This window comes from Pseudopipra pipra, chromosome 1, assembly GCF_036250125.1.
Source record: "Pseudopipra pipra isolate bDixPip1 chromosome 1, bDixPip1.hap1, whole genome shotgun sequence".
In the NCBI taxonomy this organism is placed as follows: domain Eukaryota; kingdom Metazoa; phylum Chordata; class Aves; order Passeriformes; family Pipridae; genus Pseudopipra; species Pseudopipra pipra.
Genome location: NC_087549.1, coordinates 122,246,846 through 122,259,572, shown reverse-complemented (window position 1 = coordinate 122,259,572; position 12,727 = coordinate 122,246,846). Strand labels below are relative to the sequence as shown.

At 42.5% G+C, this 12,727-nt stretch overlaps 1 long non-coding RNA gene across 1 annotated transcript; it reads right to left on the bottom strand.

The window, feature by feature from the left end:
- Nucleotides 1-248: 248 nt before the first annotated feature.
- Nucleotides 249-12,160, bottom strand: LOC135420466 (uncharacterized). Its single transcript, XR_010433535.1, has 2 exons — nucleotides 11,774-12,160; nucleotides 249-525 (listed from the first exon to the last, which is right to left on the bottom strand). It is a non-coding gene; the product is annotated as an uncharacterized LOC135420466 (long non-coding RNA).
- Between the last annotated feature and the right edge of the window lie 567 nt (nucleotides 12,161-12,727).

Below are 12,727 nucleotides of genomic sequence, written 5' to 3'. Positions count from 1 at the left end.
TTTTCAGCCTCAAGAGAGGTGAGCTGGGTTGCTTCAGACTACAATACAAATTTGAATTTTTGGATAGTTTGCCAATTAAATGGATGAGCTGAAATTTTAGGGATATTTCCTATTCAGGTTTTGTTAACAATAAAATTAGGAGAACAATCTAAAAAGCACTAGTATTTTTTTCAATCTCATTAGAAAGAGCTGTTCATTAAAAAAAAAAAAGTAAACACTTTCAAATGAGTTTGACTCCTTTCTCACGATTTTCAAACAAGACATTTTATCCTTCCTGAAATTTCAACTCTTCTGCCTGCAAAATTCCTTTGGGGAATTTGGGAATTCTTCCAAGGCATGCAAAGTCATAGTCTCTCTCCTTTGTTGCAAAGAAGTAATGTCCTGTTGATAAGTCCACCACTCTCACCAAAGACCTCTTAGTAATTCAGAGGTTTTAGATATTCTGGCCAACATTCAGCTGGTAGTATTCAGCGGAGCTTCAAAATCCCTTCAGAAGACCTATGCTGAGCCACAAAAATTGAAGACCTAGGAGGCAATGAGAACATAGCATAAATAAAGTGGTGATAAAAATAACAGGAAAGCTGCAAAGACTCCTTTGTTCTGGACTGCAATACTTAAGCATGCAGCTTCAAACTTGTCCCCAAATGAATGTATTTAGATTTCTTTCTTACAGTTCTCCCAAGATAATGACAGATAAATAGATAAGCGCAATGCCGAGAAAAAAAGACAACCAAAACCAGAGGCTGAGACCATCCAAGCAAGCCCCCTGCTCAAGACAGTGGGTAGGATGGAAAAGCCACAGGTGCAGTAGTTGCACGGGGTGAACTAAGGGATGAGCCAGAAGAAGATGTATAGTGTGTTATTATACGATCAGAGGTATCACTAGTGGGTCTGTGAGCAGCTAGAAGGACCCTCTGCAGCAACTGCTTGCAGTAAAGGGTTTTGCCCAGGAAATGCTGCTCTTTGGTCTCAGGAAGACCAGCCATCTTTGTAGAGCTGATGGCAGTGGTGAAAAATACCTTATTAATCCCCAGTAGCAATGTGATTACAAGATGGAGGTTTGGTGTAAAGAAGCAAGTACATGAAGGGCAGACTCTGTGCAACCTACACGTGGAGTAGATAATAAACTGGCTCTGAGGGAGAATATTTTATTCCAGCATGGCTCTAGATGATGTATGAAACCAGCAAAGATTACAGTCAGTGATGTCTTGGGAGTGATTTGATGTTTATGGTTAACCCTAACATTGCTTTTGTTTATAGACACTATTTCTAGAGTAATCTTGTCTTGTATGGCTTTTATGGAAACAAAAATTATCAGGCTACAGCTTTTATGGTACAGAGGGTGACATGGATTTGATTTACACTTCATTATAAACCAGTCCTACAAATATTGCTCAGGTGCATAGTTCTTAGTTTCCCAGTGAAATTCACAAAGGAAATAAGATATTTTTGAGCTTGTGTATACGACCAGGTAATCTGTCAGACTCACCTACAATCTCTGATGTTTGTACACCCTTAGGCATCAGAACCTTTTGCTTGGAAAACTCCCTGCATGAACAGATTGGTTTCTCTGACTAACTCTTACACATCAGGGTGTCGACTTCACAGCCTCTCCTTAAAAATGGCAATAGTGATACCTTTCTGCAACCCTGAGTACCTCATATACTTCGAAATTACAGTGAGTGAGACAGATTAACCACAGCCATACCACCAAAATGAAATGACAAGACGGCATAAAATTGAGTATATTCTGTGTAATATCATGGTGTTGGATTCACCTCCTCCCCACTCAGGTCCTAGGGTTTTTTCCAGGTACAGACCTACATACCCCACTCCAGTGAAGTCCTGAGAAGAACAACATATCTATAATGAGTAATTAGTTTTAGACCGTGCTGTGTAAATGGGAAGCTTCTGAGGTGAGCTTTGAGCTTCACAGACTCCAAAGGATTTCCAGGGAAGTCCATTCCCAAATTAGCCCATCTACATAACTGTCAACACTCTTAAAGAAGCATCCAGAAAACCTATGTGAATCATGATACTGAGTGCAGTCAGGCCTACAGAAACAGGAAAGTCCACAAAGGAAAAAAAATAATACTTTTACTTTTCAAGGAAAATCATTAATTTCCATGCATCTGTTCAAAGGAAGGGGGGGGAGGAAGAAAGAAAATCTGTATTTTACAGTTTTGCCAACTTCTTAGCAAAAACAGCTTTCCAGAATGAAAAGGCAGTTTCCCTGCTGTGAATAAATTTTCTTTGGTTTTCCACAAGCATTTTAAAGAGAAAAGGTAAAATTGTTGTTCAGATTTTTTTTTAATGAAAAACTGTAAAAATTATATTTTCCATCTGCTTTACCAGAGGGGAGAATTTGTAGCTACAGACATTTCTTCAGTGGCTACTTGAGGAGTCAGCTGGAGACCATTTGGCTGCCTTGCTTTACTGTTGATGCTGCCCCCATCTCTAAAGCGGTTCTGGCAGCTGCCAGTGCAAGGGCAATGACCATCTGTTAGCACTGTTTGCTGCTGGGTGGAACCACAGCATTAGGTCTCACCATGCAGCATTGTCAGCCTTTCCCTGTGCTCTAGAGTGGATATTGCTGCACTGCTGCACATCACCCATCAGCCTGGCTGGCCAGTGTGCGTGTGTGGTGTCTGCTCCAGGCATGTCACTGTCACTCGTTAGGGGCCACTGCCAAGAGGTCCATTTGGGAAATTCACACCTCCCAGACAGACCAGAACCAGTCCAATACCAATACTCATCATGTGAGATGATCGTGGAAGAAGTATCTCCCAAAACCAAAACACAGTCTTGGGGATGAGGTGCTCCAAATGCCAGGAGTTCTTTCTGCTTGGAGCAGTAGGTGCGATCTCCTACCAGCAACCCAGTCATTGTTGCTGGCTGCTACTGGCCTTGCAGGGAAAACAGGTTTGTGGAGGTGTTACTGGAAATTTCTAGTCCCAACTAGGCCTGAAGCATCACTGTTGAACAAAAGTGAAACACCAGAAGTGAATTACTGTACCATGCTGCACAGCTGTTAAACCCCTTCACTATGGCCTGGAGACTCAGGAATTGTTACTAATCCCTTCACTGTTTCTCATATTTAGAAAGCTACTCTGTCTTCATCATATCTGGCACTGCTCTTACTGCTAGGATTTGATATCTCTGGACTAACCATGGGGCTGAGGAAGCAGGGTCTGGATGCTCACAGAAGCCCGGATGCATGGGAAACAAACTGCCCTGGAAACGTGCACTCTGTAAAATGTCAGTACGGCATTTTTGAAAGCCAGGATGTTATCAGAAGGGAACTGCTTGATGTCTTCCAGGGGTAACACTTCCTAGTATGAAATTTCAATCACTCCTGATTTATGGCCCTTGGCCTTACCTCTGTGAGTGGACAAGGTGAGCATATATTTAGGCCCAGCTGACCACCATGTTCCTGTTTGGGTGTTGGCAGATTGCTGGAGGAGAGGAAGACAGCAGAGTTTCACTTTCAGAGTTGCTTGAGTATTCATAAAGTTTCCTCCATAAAGGGATCATGGAGGAAAACAATTCGTCTAGCAAAGAATCCTGGAATTAACTGAAGAAAGCTTCAGGTCTGATTATGAAAAGCACAGGAGGTGAGCATTTCTGGTTGCTGTTAGCATGCAGCAAATTGAGGTATTGTAGTTTTATCTGTTACCAGAAAAGCCCTCTACTTTAAAAAAAAAAAAAAAGTAGGAGCCCCACCGTCTCATTTTTAACAAGGACCAGCTGAAAAATGAAGGCAAGCAGCACACAGACCATCTTATGTCTGCCAATTCATTTCCTGGCCCTGAAAGTAAAAAAAAAAAAAAATAAAAAAAAAATAAAAAAGAGAGAGAAAAAAAAATCCTCTTGTTTCCTCTCATGCAGGCCAAACATGGCAAAGCACCAGGGGAATTCTGAATGGAATCAATTGCACTTGTTACTAACTGAGTTTTCTTTTATTCTTATATTACCAAGGCCTGGATATTCAGCTGCAAGCAATTATAATGAAGAGTTACTGAGTAATGGTTTCCAGATTGCTCCATGATGGGGCATTAATTGAAAGGGACAATTTAAGAGCTTAGGCCATGTAAATGCATTTCTTATTCTGTCAGATCGAGAAATTTCTGCAAACAAGAGGCTGAAATGCTCGGAACTGATAAAGACTTAATAGTAGCCACTTAAGTGAACATTTGGAAAGGGGATTTTACATTTAAGGGATCAAGAATAATTAAAATAAAGTAGAGAGTCAGGGTTTTATTCGGAGTCAGAATGTGAATGTTATCAGCAACCTGGAAACTTTTCGTGGAGTTACGAGAAATTTGCACAGGGATGGGTGACAAGAAGGTTTGGTTTCTTATCTCTCTGTCTGCTCTCATGTCAGTCCTTGACTCTCCTGAGTGAAAGGCCCTACTGAGTCCCAAAGAATCAAAGGCAAAATTCCCTATAAAGTTAGCAGGACGAGTTCAGAAGGATAACATTGCATTTCTGGATATCTGCCCTTCTCTAAACGTCACTTAAGAGAAAGTGCTTCCTATCTGGGGAGTTGATTACTAATATAACAATTGGCTTCAAGTATTATAGTGGATAAATGATATTTTTAATTCTACTATAGCGAGAAAACACAAATTAAAAATATCCCTTGGAAAACACTACTAAAATCTAGGATTGTTTTTTGTAGTGAAGGGATGAAGCCCTGGAATTTGCAAGCTGTGCAAGCAGTACTATTCCCATTATGATATAACTGATGTTTCACAGATCCTAAATAAATATTTGTCTGCAGTTAATGATAAAATTAAACATTTCTTTCTTTTCTTCAATTGATATTTTATTGTCTTAGTAATTGGTAGAGATAATAAATGAAAAATACATTTTATCTACGTTAGTGAGTGTTCCTAATTATTTTGGGAATTTGTATTAAAAAACAAATTCTACTAATCAAGAGAAATGTTTATTTTACTAAAATATCAAGTCACTTTTAGGAATAATTCTGGTAAGAAGGCAGGAGAAGGGAGTTTATGTCTCAGGTTTTTGCCATTGTCTAGCTTAAACAGATCGAAGCTGAACCACTTGTGATTAAATTACTCAAATGAAGATGGACATCACTGAAATGGCGGTTCATCATTTGCCCAATCCTATGTGAAGATCAGCCCCTCCGAAGCAAGCTATAGCCTGCCAGAGAGCTATTACTAAGATACCAAGGGTTGAAAATATAAACACCTTGAAAGTGGGTGGTCAGCTCGGGTCAGGCTTAGGGTTGACTCACAGGCACTAAATTAATCTGTAAAAAGGGATGTTGCTTGACTGCAATCTGGAAAGGAGGGAAGCATGGTGTGTGCCAGTTATCAGGCTCTTACAGATGAGCAGGCCAGGCAAGAGTCTGTGTTTCGCTATCTGACACAAAAGCAAACTGGAAATGAGGGCAGAAGTGAAATAGTGGTCCTGCTCAACCACATGGCAAAATCCCCTGGATTTCACCAGAACACCTCTTCACAGAGCCCTCTTTCCCTCCGCTGCCCCATGCCACTGGTTGGCTTCCCTTCCAGCTGCAGGAAGAGACTTAGCTCAGCATGACTGGGAAATCTACCAACCCGGGAGCACATGCAGAGGCTGTGGCCAACCTCATGGGACCTGGTGGGGCCAGAACCATCCCTCCCTCCGGCAGTACTGGGACCTCGGCTGTGCATGTGGTGGTTATCAGGTGGCTGGTCTTCTCAGACTAGCTTCAAGATGTAGTTCAAAATTGGACTGAGATGGCATCCAATCCATCTTTGTATCTGGGTGGTAAAGTGTCAGGAGGGTCCTCTAGAAGAACAGCCTTGCAAGTGAAGCGAAGTGAGGCATCTATACACTGTAATTCATGCAGAAACCTGGGAGGGGCCAAGACTGACTATAGGTACAGCTGAAACAGAAGATATCTGATAAAATGGCCCTGGATTCCGTGCAGGATTTGCATGTGCTAGATGCTGTAAGAGCAATGAAGAGGAATTGGGAGCTTTGGCTAAGTGGTTACTGCCAGGACCACTGGACCATTCACTTGCCAGGAAAAGAAATTATCCCCCCACATCTCTCCTGGTCTCTCAGACTGGCTGCCCCACCTTGGAACCTCCACCCCAATTCCACTGCTTCCCTGCCTCCTCCCAGCTCCTCCTCCTCCACATTGTAAAACCCATGATTCCCTGCATAGCTGTGAAACCCTGAATGAGTGCTGGGGGGGATGCACACAGAAGCCCTGTCAAAGGGCAGCGATGTAGACAAAAAAACACCCCAGTGCAGCCCATCCACCACAGTGTGCACTGGGGTGGCTCCCTGGGGACAGGGGGCTGCATGTTTGGCTGTTTTGGCTTCTCTGCCTCTCCCCTGGCACTGGAAGTCCCCGATACAGTGAAGATCCTTGCTCCACACCACAGAAGGTGTGGGAGAAAAGTCTGGGAAATGCAAGACAGAGGCAGGGTGGCCTTCCATGGGGTCAAAAGAAAGAAGGTGGTATGATTAATCAAATACATATATATAATTCAACTAATATGTGGAGGAGAAAGGGTGTGCAGTGCTACTTCACAGAAGTCACAGGAAAGCAGGTTACTGCAGAATAGGAAATTTAGAAAAGGCTTTCCCTATTCCCCTCAAAAACATATATTTATGTTTGGTAGAAGGGTTTCTCTTTAAATCAATGCCATTGCTTTCTTCATTGACTAATAAATGTAGACCTGGAATTGCTCCAGTCTACAACTAGTTAGAAATTCATCCAGCAAACCCACACATATAGAAAATAAATTAATTTTTTTTTCTGCTTTATTACTAAAAGCATAGAAAATCATTGTTTGGGAATAAATAATGGCAGCATTAAAAATAGTTTGTGAGAGGCTAGAAGTGAGGGCTGGGTTGGCTGTTCTTGTTTATCAGTTTAGGTTTCACCCCCAAGTCCAACTCCACTTTGAAATGTAACACGTCATTAAGGAATTTGTAGTTACAAAGTGCAGACACTTGCTCCTGACAGTAAGCATGGCCACTTCTGTTAACAGAGAGAAGCCATAACCACTCCTTCCACCTTGCCCTTACTCCAAAACAACAAAAATCCTGATTAACAGCCAGGATCAATATGGCAGCCAACCAAAACATCATCCAACATGAAGTTTGGTCAAGCTATAAAACTGCCAGCAAAAAACCCAGAAGCAAAGCTTGACACTGAATTTTTAAGTTTAGAATAATAGTCTAACCCAAAGAAATATGAATCTGATAACCACTAAGGAAGGAGTCTGGGATTTTCATTAGTCACTTGCATGGAGGGGGTGGTGGTGCTGGTGGGAGGTGGGATGCATAACAGCACAGTGGTGAAATGTAGAAAAGGGGCAGAATGGTTCAAATCCTGAGAAGGAAAAGGGAGGGGAAAAGTGTGTGTTTTTTAAACGGCAGTTTTACATTAAGTCACACAAGTGGTTGAAAGACCCACTGTTGTTGCAAATTCTAGGCTAGGCCTCTCTGATACAGCATAAAAGTTGTTCTGTTTGTGTAAGGAAAATGGGTGTATGTTCAGCATCCACAGAATTTAATGGACTGTACACAAAGTCATTTTTTTCTCAATTGTTCATCTTTTTTTTTTTTTAAGGAAAAGCCTGTGACCCCATCATATAATGAAAAGTCAAATGCCTCAAGGTAAATCAAATAATTAGAAGGATATTTCCTTTGCTTAATAATTTCACAGGGAAAAAAAAAAACAAAAAACACACAAAAAAATATCTCAAGCCTCCAAAAACCTTGGAGGTAGTTTACTTGTTTTTTTCTGGCTGAAAGGATCATTGCATAACTGGCCCTTACACATCTTAACTTTTTGACACTTAGCTTTTAGTCATGCTTAGCCTTTCCAAAAGATAATAGTAATAATAACAGCAGTGGCAGATTTAACCACAAGAAGACAGAAAGTTGCCGCACGGCCCCTTCTCTGTAATGAGAAGGGTTATTTTGGTTGCTATTTTCTGCTCCGCAAAGGGTTTGAAAGCACTTACACATAACTCCTGGCACCAGTCCCATACCTTAAATAGTATTTAAAATCTAGCCAAACATAAATTGCTCACCTAGGCAGGATTAAGCCATTCATTGTCTACGTGCTGCATGCATATATATAGATGTGTAGGTGGAAGTTCAGATCTTGGTTTTCTATATATCTGCATACCTTTCACATGGTCATAACATGCTAGTGATAGGGAGTGTGATTGCTGTCTATGATTTTTGCAGTGAACCACAGAAGTCCTCTCTTCTTCATGTTACAGAGCATTGTGCCAGACTGTTTATGCACAATTTCCTAAAGCTCTAAAACTCAGCTCTGGTATTTAAAGGCCAAATCGCAAGCTGCTTTTAGTGTAACAAAGCTGACAAAATCTTTTTATTATGGCTCTTTAGCTACACTTTGAAGATTTCTTTAAAAATAAAATCTATTCACACCTAATTAGTGGGATTTTTACTTGAGAGAAGAAAGGGGAAAAGAGTAATATATTAAGGGGAGGAAAACCAAATAAAATTTTCTTGTGTGTGTGAATTATATTTTATGTAGGTTTTTTTTATAGAACTTGACCTCACTGGATGCTCAGGAAGAGCGAACTGGAACTAACAGGTTATGTATGTTAGATAATGTGCTGTGTGCAGTTCAGTTGTGCTGATACACAGTGGATTTGTGCAGCTCAGAGGAACCATCAGCTTCCTCTCACCTCAGAGATCCTCAAAGGCAGTTACAAACAGATCCTCAGATTTCTGAAGATGTCGTTATTTGATAACTGGGTGCTAGATAATAGTACCTGTAAAGCCTCCATTTGCCTCACAGTGTCTGTTCTATAAGTGCAAAAGAGGCAATTAGTTCTGAGCAAACAAAACTACATAGACTACTGTGTTTGGAATTGTTGGATTTATTCTGAAGGTTCTGAGGTCTCTGTGTAACCTCTCCTGGTATTTACTCATGCTAAATAATTCCATTTTTATTGAAAATTTTTGAAAACCTTTTCTACACTATTTTCAAAGACATCCTGTAGAGTTTAATAAAGTCACACTATGGACTGTTCCACATTAGCTTACAGATCCTACTCATCCTCTACACAGTGCCAGAATATTTTTCAGTAAAGTGGTAGATTGGTTTCTGTGTCAATACAGTCTCCTTAAATGGACATTGCACAGCTTTACAGATGCAACAGGAATTTAAGGTGTAGAAGATGCAACTGCAGCGCTGCTGACAAAACTCTGACTCTAGTAACTGCAGTCACCACAGGCAACACTGCAGGAAAAGTGAGAAATGGAGGAAAAAGTGGAATATGTCCCAGGAAGATGACTTGTCTCCCGAGTTTTATCTGTCTCTGTATTTCTCCCCTAGCCTGCCACAGAATGCAGGAAAAACAAACGAAATCCTGGGAGCCATGTCATGATGTTATACTGCCTTGTTTTCCTATCAAACTCTGCTCTAGAGCCCATAGATACTTTGCAGGAACAATGTTTTTTTCCTAGAACATCTGTATCCCACTGAAGGCTTTCAAAGTGGAGCTGTGACAAATATGCTATTGACACTGGCAGCTACAGAGGTGTGGGCATGTTTCTGTCAGAGGGCTGTCGGAGATAGATGATCAGCATGATAAATTGTTTCTCATTATTCCAAAACAGAAAGAAATAAGGCTTTAGGTGAATGCTTTGGTCTTTCATATCAAGGGGGAAAGGCACCAGCGTGAAAGGACTGCAAATATCAAGGACTAATAAAGTAAAATAACAATTATGGTAAAAATGTGTTTATCTGTCCAGTCATACTTTGCAGCGAGGCTACTAAGGCATCAGAGAGAGTTAGAGGTAATGGTCAAAGCTGAGGCACCAACAAAGTTGAGGGACAAGTTAGCCTGTGGCCAACATGTCTTCCTTAGTAGCTATGGAACACCTTCAAGATGCATATGTTCATCGTTGTTCTGTGAGATTTAGATGCAAGTAAACCCAAAGATTTGCAGAAATCTTAGGGTACACCTCTGACCAGAGAGAAGGTTTTCCCACACCATTCTGATTAGCTACAATGTTAGCTCCCTTATTTCAGGGACAAAAGTTAAGAATAGTATTTTTATTGTAAAAGCAGTTTGGAAAATATCTCCACTATTATCTACAAATGCAGGCACCAGGGGCACTAAGTATATTAGCAATGAGTGAACTACTTTCTTGGAAAGTGTCTGTGGATGACAGTCGTTCCACCCCACCTCCCAGAAAACCTGACACTTGAATGGCCACTTATCAAATATAACCCTAAGCAGCTGCAAGCCAGATAGATTGAGCTGAACATGAGCTTCTGCTGAACCTACTGGAAACTATGTCACTTGATAATCACCTGATTGAAGGTAATCTTATAGGAGAATTTCCAGCCCACGTACACACGGGCTACCCTGGGGCCAATCCTTGCAAAAGGTGCAGCATCTGAAATTCCCACTAAAACTTCTGAGGCACCAGGATTTACAAAGATTATTAGCATGGTCTTCCCTTGGCTGTGGTAAGGGCTTTGTACACATTCACACTTTTGCTCTCCCTAACTCTAATGCAGGGTAGGCAGCCATGAGCTTCAAGACCCTGAAGCCGTGAGCAAGATGGCAGAACTCTGCCTGCAGCTCCTGCAAGTGATTAATAGACTGGATCTCTCACATCTCAGCTCCCTAGCTGCACCAGGAGCTGTGTGTGAGGTGCTGGCAAAAGCTTCCTCTCACTTCCCCATCCCCCATATGGAAATGAATAGCTTGGGTGTGGGTCATCCCACAGATCGCTGACTTGTACTTGGCCTTGGAGCTTTTGTGCTTTAGGGAATGGAACAACAGAAGCCTATAATATGACATGTTCCCCCTTAGTTACATAATATGCCCCCTTAAACCAGTTAATCCATCAAAACCATTAATAGGATCATTCAGAGACAAGTAGAAAGACCAGAATTTGCTAGTTACTATTGGGGTCTGATCCTAGTCCTGGGGGAGAGTCCCTGCTCTCCTCGCAGTGCTCCAAGACCCACTATGGGCTGTATTAAATGGCACTGTGACTGCAAGGTCCACTCCCACATTTCTGCATAGATGCAGTAACAAGGATTCTGCTTGCCACTGTAGGCAGAAGATTCATGCAGCCAAAGCTCAACTGGAGGTGAAGCTGCCAGAAACGTGGGGGACAATAAAAAGATTTTTTTCAAATACAATAATGGCAATAGGCAGTATAGAAATATCATCCACTCATTATAGGATGAGGATGGTCACCTCACAAACAAGGACAGATATAAAGCAGAAGTGTTTAATGCTTTCTTTACCTCTGTCTTCAACACAGATGATGGACCAAGGGGGTCTCAGTGCCCTGAGCTGGAGGACCATGACTGTAAGAATGATCAACTCCCACCCAACCCTGAAATTGTGTGGGATCTACTGCTCCAGCTGGATCTGTACAAATCTATGGGGCCCCATGGGATTCATCCAAGAATCCTCAAAGAACTAACTGATGTCGTTGCAAAACCTCTCTCGATGATTTTTGAGCAATCTTAGGAATCCGGAGAGGTCCCTCCTGACTGGAGGTGGTGGACGTTGTCCCGATTTTCAGGAAGGGCAAGAAGGAGGACCTGGGAAACTACAGGCCTGTCAGTCTTCAGTGCCTGGTAAAGTTATGGAGAAGATTATTCTGTGAGGTATTGAAAAACACCTGAGAGACAACGCTGTTATCGGTCACAGACAGCAGGGCCTTCATGAGAGGAAACGCCTGCTTACCCAACCTGATTTCCATTTATGACAAGGTAACCCACCTAGATGATCAAGGGAAGCCAGTTGATGTAATCTTTTTGGATTTCAGTAAAGCTTTCCATATTGCCTCTCACAGAACCCTTCTGGACAAAATGTCCAGCACACAGCTGGATAAACACATCATGTGGTGGGTGAGCAATTGGCTCACAAGTCGAGCACAGAGGGTAATAGTGAATTGGGTAACATCAGACTGGTGACCTGTCACTAGTGGGGTTCCACAGGGCTCCATCTTAGGCCCTGTGCTCTTCAACATCTTCATGAATGACTTGGACACAGGACTGGAAGGGATACTAAGCAAGTCTGCAGATGACACAAAACTGGGAGGAGCTGTTGACTCCCTTGAAGGCAGGGAGGCCCTGCAGAGAGACCTCAACAGATTAGAGGACTGGACAATCATCAGCCATCTGAATTCAGCAAGGGAAAGTGCTGGATTCTGCTTCTGGGATGGGGCAACCCTGGATGTATAGACAGGTGGGGGAATGAGATGCTGAGAAGCAGTGCCGTGGAAAAGGACCTGGGGGTCCTGGTCTGTGGCAAGTTGACTCTGAATCAGCAGTGCCCTGGCAGCCAGGAGGCCAATTGTGTCCTGGGAGGCATCAGGCAAAGCATCGCCAGCTGGTCGAGGGAGGAATTGTCCCTCTCTGCTCTGCACTGGGGCAACCTCACACTGAATATTGTGTGCAGTTTTGGGCACGCAATATAAGAAAGATATTCGGCTACTAGAGAGCGTCCAAAGGAGGGCAACCAAGATGGTGAAGGGCCTTGAGGAGAAGCCGTGCAAGGAGTGGCTGAGGGAACTTGGTCTGTTCAGCCTGGAGAAGAGGAGACTGAGGGGAGACCTCACTGCAGTTACAACTTCCTCCTGAGGGGAAGAGGAGGGGCAAACCCTGATCTCTTCTCTGTGGTGACCAATGACAGGATCCAAGGGAACAGTCTGAAACTGTGCCAGGGAAGGT